The sequence below is a fragment of the Palaemon carinicauda genome, chromosome 29, assembly GCF_036898095.1.
Source record: "Palaemon carinicauda isolate YSFRI2023 chromosome 29, ASM3689809v2, whole genome shotgun sequence".
NCBI lineage: Eukaryota > Metazoa > Arthropoda > Malacostraca > Decapoda > Palaemonidae > Palaemon > Palaemon carinicauda.
In genome coordinates, this window is record NC_090753.1 from 49,761,449 (window position 1) to 49,773,948 (window position 12,500).

Consider the following 12,500-nt stretch of genomic DNA (forward strand, 5'->3'; position numbering starts at 1 on the left):
CTGGTTAGAGAGGTGGGGAGTACCATGAGAGGTAAATTAGGAAACCATAATCTCCTACAAATTGCCGAACCAGCAGGCTGTGATTAGGAAAGGGGGGAGGGGTAAGAAGGGTAGAATCTGTGAGTGTGTGTGTATATGTATATATATATATATATATATATATATATATATATATATGTATATATATATATATATATATATATATATATATATATATCTAAATATTCATATTATAAAGATCTGCAATAAAACGGATTAACAATCCACCTTTGCAGTGGAATTACATCAAAAGATTTCAGCGTTTCATACAAATTCTCAAAGTACTATTGACGTATATCTTTTTTCGTTAGTCAAGTCTCTCTCTCTCTCTCTCTCTCTCTCTCTCTCTCTCTTCTTCTTCTTCTTCTTCTTCTTCTTCTTCTTCTTCTTCTTCTCCAGTCCCTCAGTTTATTTTAGTTAGTTAATATGCTGCTGTATGAATGGTACGAGAATGTACTATATTTATTATTATTATTATTATTATTATTATTATTATTATTATTATTATTATTATTATGATTATTAATATTATTATTATTATTATAATTATTATTATTATCATTATTTTTATTATATTATTATTATTATTATTAATATTATTATTATTATTACAAACTTTCGCTCAAAAAGAAGTCTATTTTTTAAAGAGAGCAACTGGCTTTTAAAATTCATCGCTTATTACCCTTTTACCCTTTTGATATCGATCCGTTCCAGATTGGAATTTCCCATTTTGTTGGGGAATATTTTTTAATTTTTTTTTTTTTTACTATAGGTTGAAACTTTTGACTATATGGTTGTAACGCCAGTTAGGTAAATAAAGAAATCAGAAGAGAGAGAGAGAGAGAGAGAGAGAGAGGGAGAGAGAGAGAGAGAGAGAGAGAGAGAGAGAGAGAGAGAGAGAGAGAGAGAGAGAGAGAGAGAAATCTGCTACAGAAAAGGATAAATTATTTTAATGATCATTTTCATTTCACTGGAAATGATGAACCGGAATTTTTGCTGATATACTAAAAAATATTTTTTGAATGTCCCCGCCTTTGTACTAAGGGTAATTTTTTTTTCTTTTCTTTTTTTATATAAAAAATCAACCAACAAACAACTCCATGCCCATATGTAACCGTACAGCGTTTTTTTAGTATAGCGTAGATATGTAATAGCTGATTTGGAAGTTATTTTGTAAAGGTTTAAATGGAAAACATAGGTAAATAGATTACAGAACTAACCTCTTACTAATAATAACAAATGGTCATCTATCATCCCTTCTAAAAAAAAAAAAAAAAAAAAAAAAATAGGATGAAGATTTACATGATAGAATATGGTGAGTCTTGAGGACATTGTCGAGTAGTTAGGGCATTGTCACTGATCCTTGTCTCTGACATTCATAAGCTGCCTTCAAGACCTTCTAGGAGAAGGACACTCCCAAATCAAACCATTATTCTCTATTCTCGGGTAGTGCCATAACATTTGTACCATGGTCTTCCACTGCCTTGGGTTGGAGTTTTCTTGCCTGAGGGTACATCCGGCCACACTATTCTATCTTATTTCTCTTCCTCTTTTGTTAAAGTTTTCATAGTTTATATAGGAAATATTTATTTTAATGTTACCGTTCTTGAAATATTTAATTTTTCCTTAATTCCTTTCCTCGCTCGGCTATTTTCCCTGTTGGAGCCCCTGGGGTTATAGTATCCTGCTTTTCCAACTAGGGTTGTAGCTTAGCAAGTAATAATAACAGCTTCATTTACTTGCCCAATGCAAGTTTACTTCTATAATGAAGAATTGGCATTCTTACCTTGGCTTCCTCAAGCGGTTATAATCTCTTCAGAATCTTATGCATATATTTTTCAATCTATTTTGGGTTGAGTATTCATTGACACATACATTGCATTACAGATTCTAGCGTTGGCCTCCCACCACACATTCACTGACATTTGTATATCAACTTCTGGTATTATTGATCTCAATTGGTTTTATGAACCAGCAGTTACCATACTTCCCCCATCCATATTAAAATTTATTCGCTGCTGCACCATTCTATAAAATATATTAAATTTCTCTTTAAATCTCAATTGTAAACATTGACTTTTTTTTTTTTTTTTTTTTTTAAATCCACAAATAGAATTCCCCTTTTTTGATATAACAAAAATATATATTCATCTAACCTGGTTGTTTAACAATGCAAAATATTCATCTATTCAGAATTTTATGACAAAACCTTTACTTTTTGGCGCATAGCACAGACAATAATAAAAGTAACTGTATTTATATTTCATCAGGAAATGTCAAATTTGTATTCAGCCAGTAATCAAAATCGGCCAAACTGGGGTCAGAATTTATTCCAGAGGACTTTGATATACGAACAATGCAGTGCTTCAATCAAAGTAGTCCGTGTTCAGACAGAGATGTGTAATAACAATTAAATATTCATTTAATTTTCACTTCGTTGAAACAAATTTGAGAAGGTTTACTCCAGAGGTACATCTACTGGTCGCTTTTTTTTTTTATCTTTTTTTTTCTATTTTTACAGTAGATTTGATAGCGTTCAAGGTATTGTATTTCAAATATAACAGTTTGTTCCAATATTCCTAATGCAAAATGATATTGGAAATATGTGTATATTTAACGTTTATATACTCGAAGCTCAAGATATAAAACATTTTCAAAAAGAATTATTCACTTACAAATAGATTAATTGCTTAAAGGTTAAACGAGTCTAGTTTCAGTTCTAGTTTCATCAAAATAGATGCTCACCAGACCGTCATCTGGGCAAGCACCCCCCACTGTGGTGCCCAACCATAGCAGTGGCCTCCGCAGTAAACAGTTTAAACTCACAGTCCTGGAGTGGGATCGATCTGCTGCCATGCAAATGCTAGGCGAACGTCTTACCACTCTACTAGCCATGAGGCTATTGGTGTTGAGTAATAAATGATTATAAACAGAACTCTCAGGAAATAATGAATATATAAAATTCTAAATTAGAAAATTCTCGAAAAATCTTTATTAAGATGTATTAAGACCACACTATAGAAAATGAAGAAATATCATTCATATACACAATACGCAGATCAATGAGTATTCCTTCTCCATTCATGCTTTGTTGTATTAACCACCCCCCCCCTCTCTCTCTCTCTCTCTCTCTCTCTCTCTCTCTCTCTCTCTCTCTCTCTCTCTCATATTTTTTTTTGTCTTAATACGCAAGACTCATGCCAATGTAATTCATGAAGCGTAATGATTATGAAAATGATGAATCCCTTCCATTTCAATGGTAATATTCTCAAATGAATACATGATTAGTCAATCTGACCATGCAATTCAGCCTCTAATTCGAGATCGTATGATAATACATGCATGTATGAATATAGATATGCCTTTATTTATGTCTAATCTATTTATAATTGGATGGTGGGTTATTTATATGCAAAATAAGTGAATGATACTTTCTGGTTTATTCAGGATTCATCCTTTTCTGTATAAATTTGGTATGAACTACTATTCCATTCTTATGAAATATCTTTCTGTTAGATGGAATAGTTATGAATGTATATATATATATATATATATATATATACATATGTATATATATATATATATATATATATATATATATATATAATGTGTTTGTGAGTGTGTATGGATATGTTAAATTATGGTATATGTATACATATGGACACAGGCACACAAGCATATATATGTATATATATATATATATATATATATATATATATATATATATATATATATATATGTATATATATATATATATATATATATATATATATATATTTATACACACACACACACATATATATATATATATATATATATATATATATATTATTTTTTGATAAGGAAATGTGCCGTTATTCTCAACGGTGGTAGAGAGAGAGAGAGAGAGAGAGAGAGAGAGAGAGAGAGAGAGAGAGTATTAAATCGGTTTTGGTTTGTGAGAGTTTGGAAAACAGAAAGAACAAGGGACGGTTTTTGATGCAGGTAGACAGACTAATCCATAAAAAAGACAGGCCGATGGTTAAACAAGGTAAAATCGACAGACAAGACTGAAAGCAAAGCAAAGTTCATATGAGGCAGACAGATACACAGGCAAACAGAGAGTTGGATAGACAGCTAGACTTGAAGTATGATAAATAGTTAAAGATAAAAACAAGATTACAGATAGAAAGGCAAAGAGCTTATAACTTCTTTTTTTTTAAGCCAATACATTACAAAAAAAGGCCAAAATCTCTCTTCGAACTTACAGTGGGTGACGGGGTTGGGGGGGGGGGGGGAGCGAATGCTGTAAAGAATCTAGTCAAAATAAATATGGATTTAACTGAAATAAATATCACTGAATTATAAAAAGTGAAGAGTACTTTTTGTGAGACTCAAAAGTAAATGCTATTGATGATTTTTTTTCTCGAGTTTTTTTTTTTTTTTTCTTTTAAAGATCTTAAAAATAAATGCGAAAGCTGAACATATTTTATTTTCGAGTTGATCAGTAAAAATTCAACTTAAAATCAAGAGTAAAAGTATTTGTTAGAAATCAAATAATTTATAATTTTTAAGAGTAGAATTGTTTGATAAAGGTTCATGATTTGTGATCACTGACTACACATCCTCTACAACGAGAATGACACTCCAAAATCAAATCGTTGTTCTTTAGTCTTGGGTAGTGCTATAGCCTCTGTACCACGCCCTTCCACTGTCTTGAATTAGAGATCTCATACTTGAGGGTACACTCGGGCACACTGCTCTATCTTATTTCTCTTTTCTATTGTTTTTTTTTCTATTTTGAAGATTTTATAGTTTTTTTTATATATTTATGTTAATGTTTTTAAAATGTTTTATTCTAATTTGATAAGTGTGAATAACGTTATAAGGCTGATATTAGCAATTTTCATTGCACAGTTATTATTGTAGCAATTTTCATTGCACAGTTATTATTGTAGCAAACGTCATTATTTTTTGCACTGTGAAAGCGAGAATAGACAATTAATAATGGTTCTAAACCGATAAGCGATTTTGATTTTCAAGGTTTAGTTCGAGAAATAATTTACCTAAATTAAATCCCAGTAAAGTATTTTCGTAACTTACCATTTATTGCCATTTTCATTTATATTCTTCTATTAACTTCTTATCTATTTTTTATTTTTGTAATTGATATTTTTACTCAGAATTTAGTATGATGAAGAGTACCTTGCGCCAGAAAATTATACTTGATAGAAATAATGATAACGGGAAAAGAATAATATAAAATAAAAAGGAACGAATAAAGAATAACTGAATTTCATTCCTTGTAATCATAGTAGCGTTTTGAACATTATATATGCATTGTGAACAATGATGTTTCTGTAATTTCAGTCTTCTTGAAGCGTTTTGAACATTATAGATGCATTCTGAGCTGTGATCTTTCTATAATTTTAGTCTTCTGGAAGGAAACAATGAAAAAAAAAATAATAAAATGACAAGAAATGAAATAAAATTGAAGAAAATAATGAATAAAGAATAAGATTACAAGGAATGAAATAAAATGGAAGAAAATAATGAATAAAGAATAAGATTACAAGGAATGAAATAAAATGGAAGAAAATAATGAATAACGAATAAGATTACAAGGAATGAAATAAAATAGAAGAAAATAATGAATAACGAATAATAAAATTGATAGGAATGAAATAAAATGGAAGAAAATAGTGAATAAAGAATAATAAGATTACAAGGAATGAAATAAAATGGAAGAAAATAGTGAATAAAGAATAATAAGATTACAATGAATGAAATAAAATGGAAGAAAATAATGAATAAAGAATAATAAGATTACAAGGAATGAAATAAAATCCAAGAAAATAATGAATAAAGAATGAAATACAATGAATGATATAAAATTGAAGAAACGAATGAATAAAGAATATTAAAATTACAAGGAAGAAAACAAATTAGAAGAAACTAATGAATAAAGAATAATAAGATTACAAGGAATGAAATAAAATCGAAGAAATTAGTGAATAAAGAAAAATAAAATTACAAGGAATGAAATAAAATGTAAGACATTAGTGAATAAAGAAAAATAAAATTATAAGGAATGAAGCAAAATTGAAGAAACAAATGAATAAAGAATAATAGAATTACAAGTAATGAAATAAAATCGAAGAAAATAAAGCATAAAGAATAATATAATTACAAGGAAGGAAATGAAATAAAAAAATAATGAATGAGGAATAATAAAATTACAAGGAATGAAAAAAAGCGAAGAGAAGGAATAAAGAATAAGCCCCATACTTGAGTATAGCAAATGAGAATAAAACAGCTTCAACGAGAGAATAATGGTTTGAAAACGAGTTCGGCCGAGTTATTTACTCAGGTCTTGGAGTGAGTAATTCCTTGTTAATTTAAAACCTGTCTTCCACTCTTACTGAAACGCCACTTTACCGCCTGTCAGACAGTAATTGGCTAGACAGGAGATTAACTCAGTGAGCCAGCTTTCTGTTTAGCTATTTGCTAAATGAGATAGAAGTTAAGTACTCCTGTTAGTCAAACTTTAATAGAAAAGAAGTTATTCTTTTAATTTAAATAGATGGAACCAAATTACATTTTTTATTCTTCAATTGACTATGGCAACAGTTTTGATTAAAAAACTTTTAAAGTTGACTTTATTTTACATAGATATACGACACGTGTATGGAAATTACTTTTATTATTATTATTATTATTATTACTATCCAAGCTACAACCCTAGTTGGAAAAGCAAGATGCTATAAGCCCAGGGGCTCCAACAGGGAAAAATAGCCCAGTGAGGAAAGGAAATAAGGAAATAAATAAATGAAGAGAACAAATTAACAATAAATCATTCTAAAATAAGAAACAACGTCAAAACAGACATGTCATATAATAAACTATCAACAACATCAAAAACAAATATGTCATAAATAAACTATAAAAAGACTATGTCCGCCTGGTCAACAAAAAAGCATTTGCTCCAACTTTGAACTTTTGAAGTTCTACTGATTCAACCACCCGATTAGGAAGATCATTCCACAACTTGGTCACAGCTGGAATAAAACTTCTAGAGTACTGCGTAGTATTGAGCCTCGTGATGGAGAAGGCCTGGCTATTAGAATTAACTGCCTGCCTAGTATTACGAACAGGATAGAATTGTCCAGGGAGATCTGAATTTAAAGGATGGTCAGAGTTGTGAAAAATCTTATGCAACATACATAATGAACTAATTGAACGACGGTGCCAGAGATTAATATCTAGATCAGGAATAAGAAATTTAATAGACCGTAAGTTTCTGTCCAACAAATTAAGATGAGAATCAGCAGCTGAAGACCAGACAGGAGAACAATACTCAAAACAAGGTAGAATGAAAGAATTAAAACACTTCTTCAGAATAGATTGATCACCGAAAATCTTGAAAGACTTTCTCAATAAGCCTATTTTTTGTGAAATTGAAGAAGACACAGACCTTATATGTTTCTCAAAAGTAAATTTACTGTCGAGAATCACACCTAAAATTTTGAAAGAGTCATACATATCTAAAGAAACATTATCAATACTGAGATCCGAATGTTGAGGAACCACCGTCCTTGACCTACTTACAATCATACTTTGAGTTTTGTTAGGATTCAACTTCATACCCCATAATTTGCACCATGCACTAATTCTAGCTAAATCTCTATTAAGGGATTCACCAACCCTAGATCTACATTCAGGGGATGGAATTGATGCAAAGAGAGTTGCATCATCTGCATATGCAACAAACTTGTTTTCTAGGCCAAACCACATGTCATGTGTATATAGTATGAAAAGTAATGGGCCAAGAACACTACCCTGTGGAACACCGGATATCACATTCCTATAATCACTATGGTGCCCATCAACAACAACTCTTTGAGATCTATTACTTAAAAAATCAGTAATAATGCTAAGAAACGACCCACCACTCCCAACTGTTTCAGTTTGAAAACAAGGGCCTCATGATTAACACGGTCAAAGGCAGCACTAAAATCAAGGCCAATCATACGAACTTCCCGACCACAATCAAGGGATTTCTGTACAGCATTGGAGATTGTAAGAAGGGCATCACATGCTCCAAGGCCTTTACGAAAACCAAATTGCAAACTAGGGAGTAGATGATTACCTTCAGCAAACCTATTCAGACGTTTTGCCAGAAGACGTTCAAAAACTTTAGATAATATGGGAGTTATGGAAATTGGGCGGTAATCAGTGGGACTTGAGCTACCACAAACACATTTACATAGAGGAGTAACATTACCAATTCTCCAACTAGTGCTAAAAGCTCCTCTTCTTGCTAACTTGCGCAAAATAACAGATAACTTTGGCGCTAAGAAATCTGCTGTCTTTATAAAAAACAAAGGAAAAATACCATTTGGGTCTACACCTCCATAAGCATCAAGGTCCATCAACAGAGCTTTAATCTCACGAAGTATTTGCTTAAACACAATAAGATTAAAAATTTAGCTAACCATTGCAGCACTCGTAACAAAAGCAATGTTTAAAACTCAATACATTCCTACAACAAATGTCAAGGCCGTATTCGGAATATAAATGACATATCTGCAATCTATATCAGTATTCCTTTTAAATGGTACATTGATAAATCTCTCATGCACTATGGTAATGAATCCAAGCATTTCTGGCTATGAATTGCAGATTATATTGAAATGTATTTAAGTTATCAAAATGCAATGTTATACATATATATTCTATTCAAGTTAATTTGAAACAGGCCACCGATCAAAGTTCATATTATCCCGTTCAATTTACTGTATCGATATCTCACGTAGATGTTTCAAATTGCATAGTACTTGAGACAGATGTAATAAATCCTTACTATAAATAATATTTTTTAATAGGTTTCAAGGTCGTCTGGGATCAGTAACAATATCCTAGAGATTAACCACGTATACATATGATCACCACAAAGCCCCTTCTCCGTGAAATTAGTAGCAGGGAGGGCCAGGCATTGGTTGCTGATGACTCAGCAGATAAATTTATAGGCTTGCACAATCATGCTAACCTTAGCTCACAAGGAAAGGCAGGTTGCGTACACTACTATAAAATTATCGAGCTTGAGCGGGCCTCGAACTTCAGTCCAACAGATTGCCAAGTAGGGACGTTTCCAATATGCGCCGAATAAACTTTTTCCTATATCCAATAATGAAATTATAGTGAAAATACACTTTAGGAGAGTTAAGAAAAAAGATCTATGATAAACATCAATTTGGAATAACTATCCCAGGAGATATATTGAGGGGCTTATATAAGATAATTTTATAAAAGTTTGAAAACACGGGATAATAATATTGGCATAAATATTATCTTTAAATATGGAATATATATTCGAAATTCACATGTAAAATTGCTCAAATATACTTTGATAAGATTCAAATTCAAATTATTAAGATTTGCAAGAGTAATTTTGAGAAAGGAGTTATTGAATTATCATTTTCATATGTTCATTACATGCAAAGATGCTAGAAGTAATCGAAATAATTACAATGGCAAGATTCCATTTTAAATGAGTAATTTATTTAATTCAATGAATGCAATTAATGTGAAAGTACAGAGAAATATTTTATCTTTATAAGAAATGAAACTATACGAGAGATTACTCGAGTGCCATATGTGGATGACATCATGGTGATGTGTAGATGTTGATGGTTTGGTCATGCTGTTCGGACTTTCCAATAGAAATTAGTTGACCAAACATTTAACTGGGCTCCACAAGGCACTAGAAGAGTTGGAAGACTCAGGCCTACATGGCTGAGGACTATGGAGTGTGAGGTAGGAGATGATGAATGTAGTGGTATTGATTTAAAAGCTCAAGATAGAGACAACTGGCGAAATCTAACCGAGGCCCTTCGTGTCAATAAGTGTAGGAGATGATGATGATGATGATGATGATGAACTTGGTTTCACAAAAGAAATTGAGAAATCATTCATCAATCTATTGAACAACCCAAAATAACCTGCAAATATATAAATAAAGCACAGAGAGCTCATATCAAAATGAAATAAGCAAAGAATTACTCGTATATCAAGTGGGATTTTCTATGTGATATCAAAAGAATAATATTCTGTAATCTCTTCAATTATTCCGCCACTGTTCGAGATTGAGCCGGTTATATGCAAAAACTAATCAGTGCTTATTATAGTAGTCTGTGAATTGAGTCAGTAATGTGGAAGTGAATACTGTAGGATGTCTGATGTAGATCTCTGGATCAGGCCCTGAAAAAGGTAGCAAAAACTGATTGATATTTCTATTCAAGATTTCCATTATTTCAATTGGCTTAAAGTTTACTTAATTGAACATGACTTTCTCTCTCTCTCTCTCTCTCTCTCTCTCTCTCTCTCTCTCTCTCTCTCTGTACGTGAGTTAAAGGCAATAAATTGTATGTTTGCTTATGAAGGGTTTATTATTAGGAATAGCTACTGTCTGTCTGTTTGTCTTCGAGTGTGTGTGTGTATATATGTTCATCCCACTATGTACGTTTGTAATGTTATACAATTATATGTATTTGAATGTTTCTCTTGCTGTTTAGAGTGACATCTCTCTCTCTCTCTCTCTCTCTCTCTCTCTCTCTCTCTCTTTATATATATATATATATATATATAATATGTATATATATATATATATATATATATATACATACATACATACATATATATATATATATATATATACATATATATATATATATATATATATTCATTGCATATCCATATCAGCATCCGTTAGTAGTCCACTGCAGAACAATGGGCCTCGAACATGTCCTGCCACTTGTGTCTGATTATGGTCTTTCTCTACCAGCCCACACCCGTAAACTCTCTTAGTTCGTCAAACCATCGTCTTCCCTTTCTTACTGTGCTTCTTTTGTAATGTGTAGAGACCAAATCTGTCATTCTTTTATGTATGTATGTATGTATGTATGTATGTATGTATAATATATGATATATAATATTTATATATATATTTATATATATACAGTATATATATTTATTTGTATATACACATGTATTACACAAATATATACCGCATGGATACATATATATATATATATATATATATGTATATATATATATATATATATATATATATATTATTATGTATTTCTATGTATTTCTACAATTTTGTTTTGGAAATGTAGGAGGTTGGGCTGTGGCACCCTAGTAGTACCAGCTGAACTCGGCTGAGTCCCTGGTTAGGCTGGAGGAACGTAGAGAGTAGAGGTCCCCTTTTTTGTTTTGTTTCTTGTTGATGTCGGCTACCCCCCAAAATTGGGGGAAGTGCCTTTGGTATATGTATGTATATGTATGATATATATGTGTGATACATATGTGTGTGCGTGGGTTTGACAGAATAACAGGCGCCTATACGTGTGTTTACAAATATACCTCTGGTAATGGATCTGGGCCAAAATAGAGTCATAACCTTTTGTTTAAATAAACATTCTCTTCAGTAAAAGTTCTGTCACTCCATCGACTAAAGTAATTAATTTGTGGGAAATTCTTGCCCTTCGTCTATTAATCAAATTGAATGATTTTAAATAGTTTTTGTCATATTGGTATCAGGATAAATTTGAGTGGGATTACAATTTTGTTTTGGTTATGTCAACCTCTTTTGTAGAAGGTAATAGATTTACTGGTTCGCTTGTTTTAAATGATAGTAACATTTATTGCTTAGTATATACTATATATATATATATATATATATATATATTCTAATGAAGCTGGTCTAACATGAGAGTAGATTATTTTATACACGTATTTCATTTGTGTATATAAGAGATATTTAGTCAGCTTGTAAGGTGAATTACACTCATATAGGATTAAGTAAATGTATGTAAATTACATAAGACTGTGATTATTCATTAGTTGTATTTTCATTCAGTTCCGTATATTTATGTTTACATAATTTTGAAGAATTAAATCTTTATTTCACATAGTTTTGTTACGAAGTCTTATGTAAACTTGTTAAAAAGTATGTATTTCACACACAAGGTATACTGTATGAGAAACGTTAGGGATTTCGTCATGTTTCCACGAGGTTGGAAAATGCATGAAGATTCGAGACTAAAAGCTTATCCTTTTTTTTTTTAATGTTATAAGAGGAGGGGTTGGGGGCGGAGTTAGCTGAGTGTTACCTCGTTGGGTGATGAATGAACCCCTTCTTCAAACTAGCAAGTTGCCAACCTGATGTCGTGAGAGGCCGTCTGGACCATGCCCTAACGCTATGAGAATTATTAACTAAAAGATTTTAGAATGAATTAAGATGATATATATTGGGGCCTATCAATGCATAGGGTCGAGAGATTCAGCCTGACACTCAGAAAGAGCCAACGTCCGACAGTCCTCTCACCAGCATCTATCCAACCACAATGTATTTCCTCTCCAACATTCATAGTGTTTTCTTTCAAACGTACATAGTGTTATCTCTCAAATGGGAATAG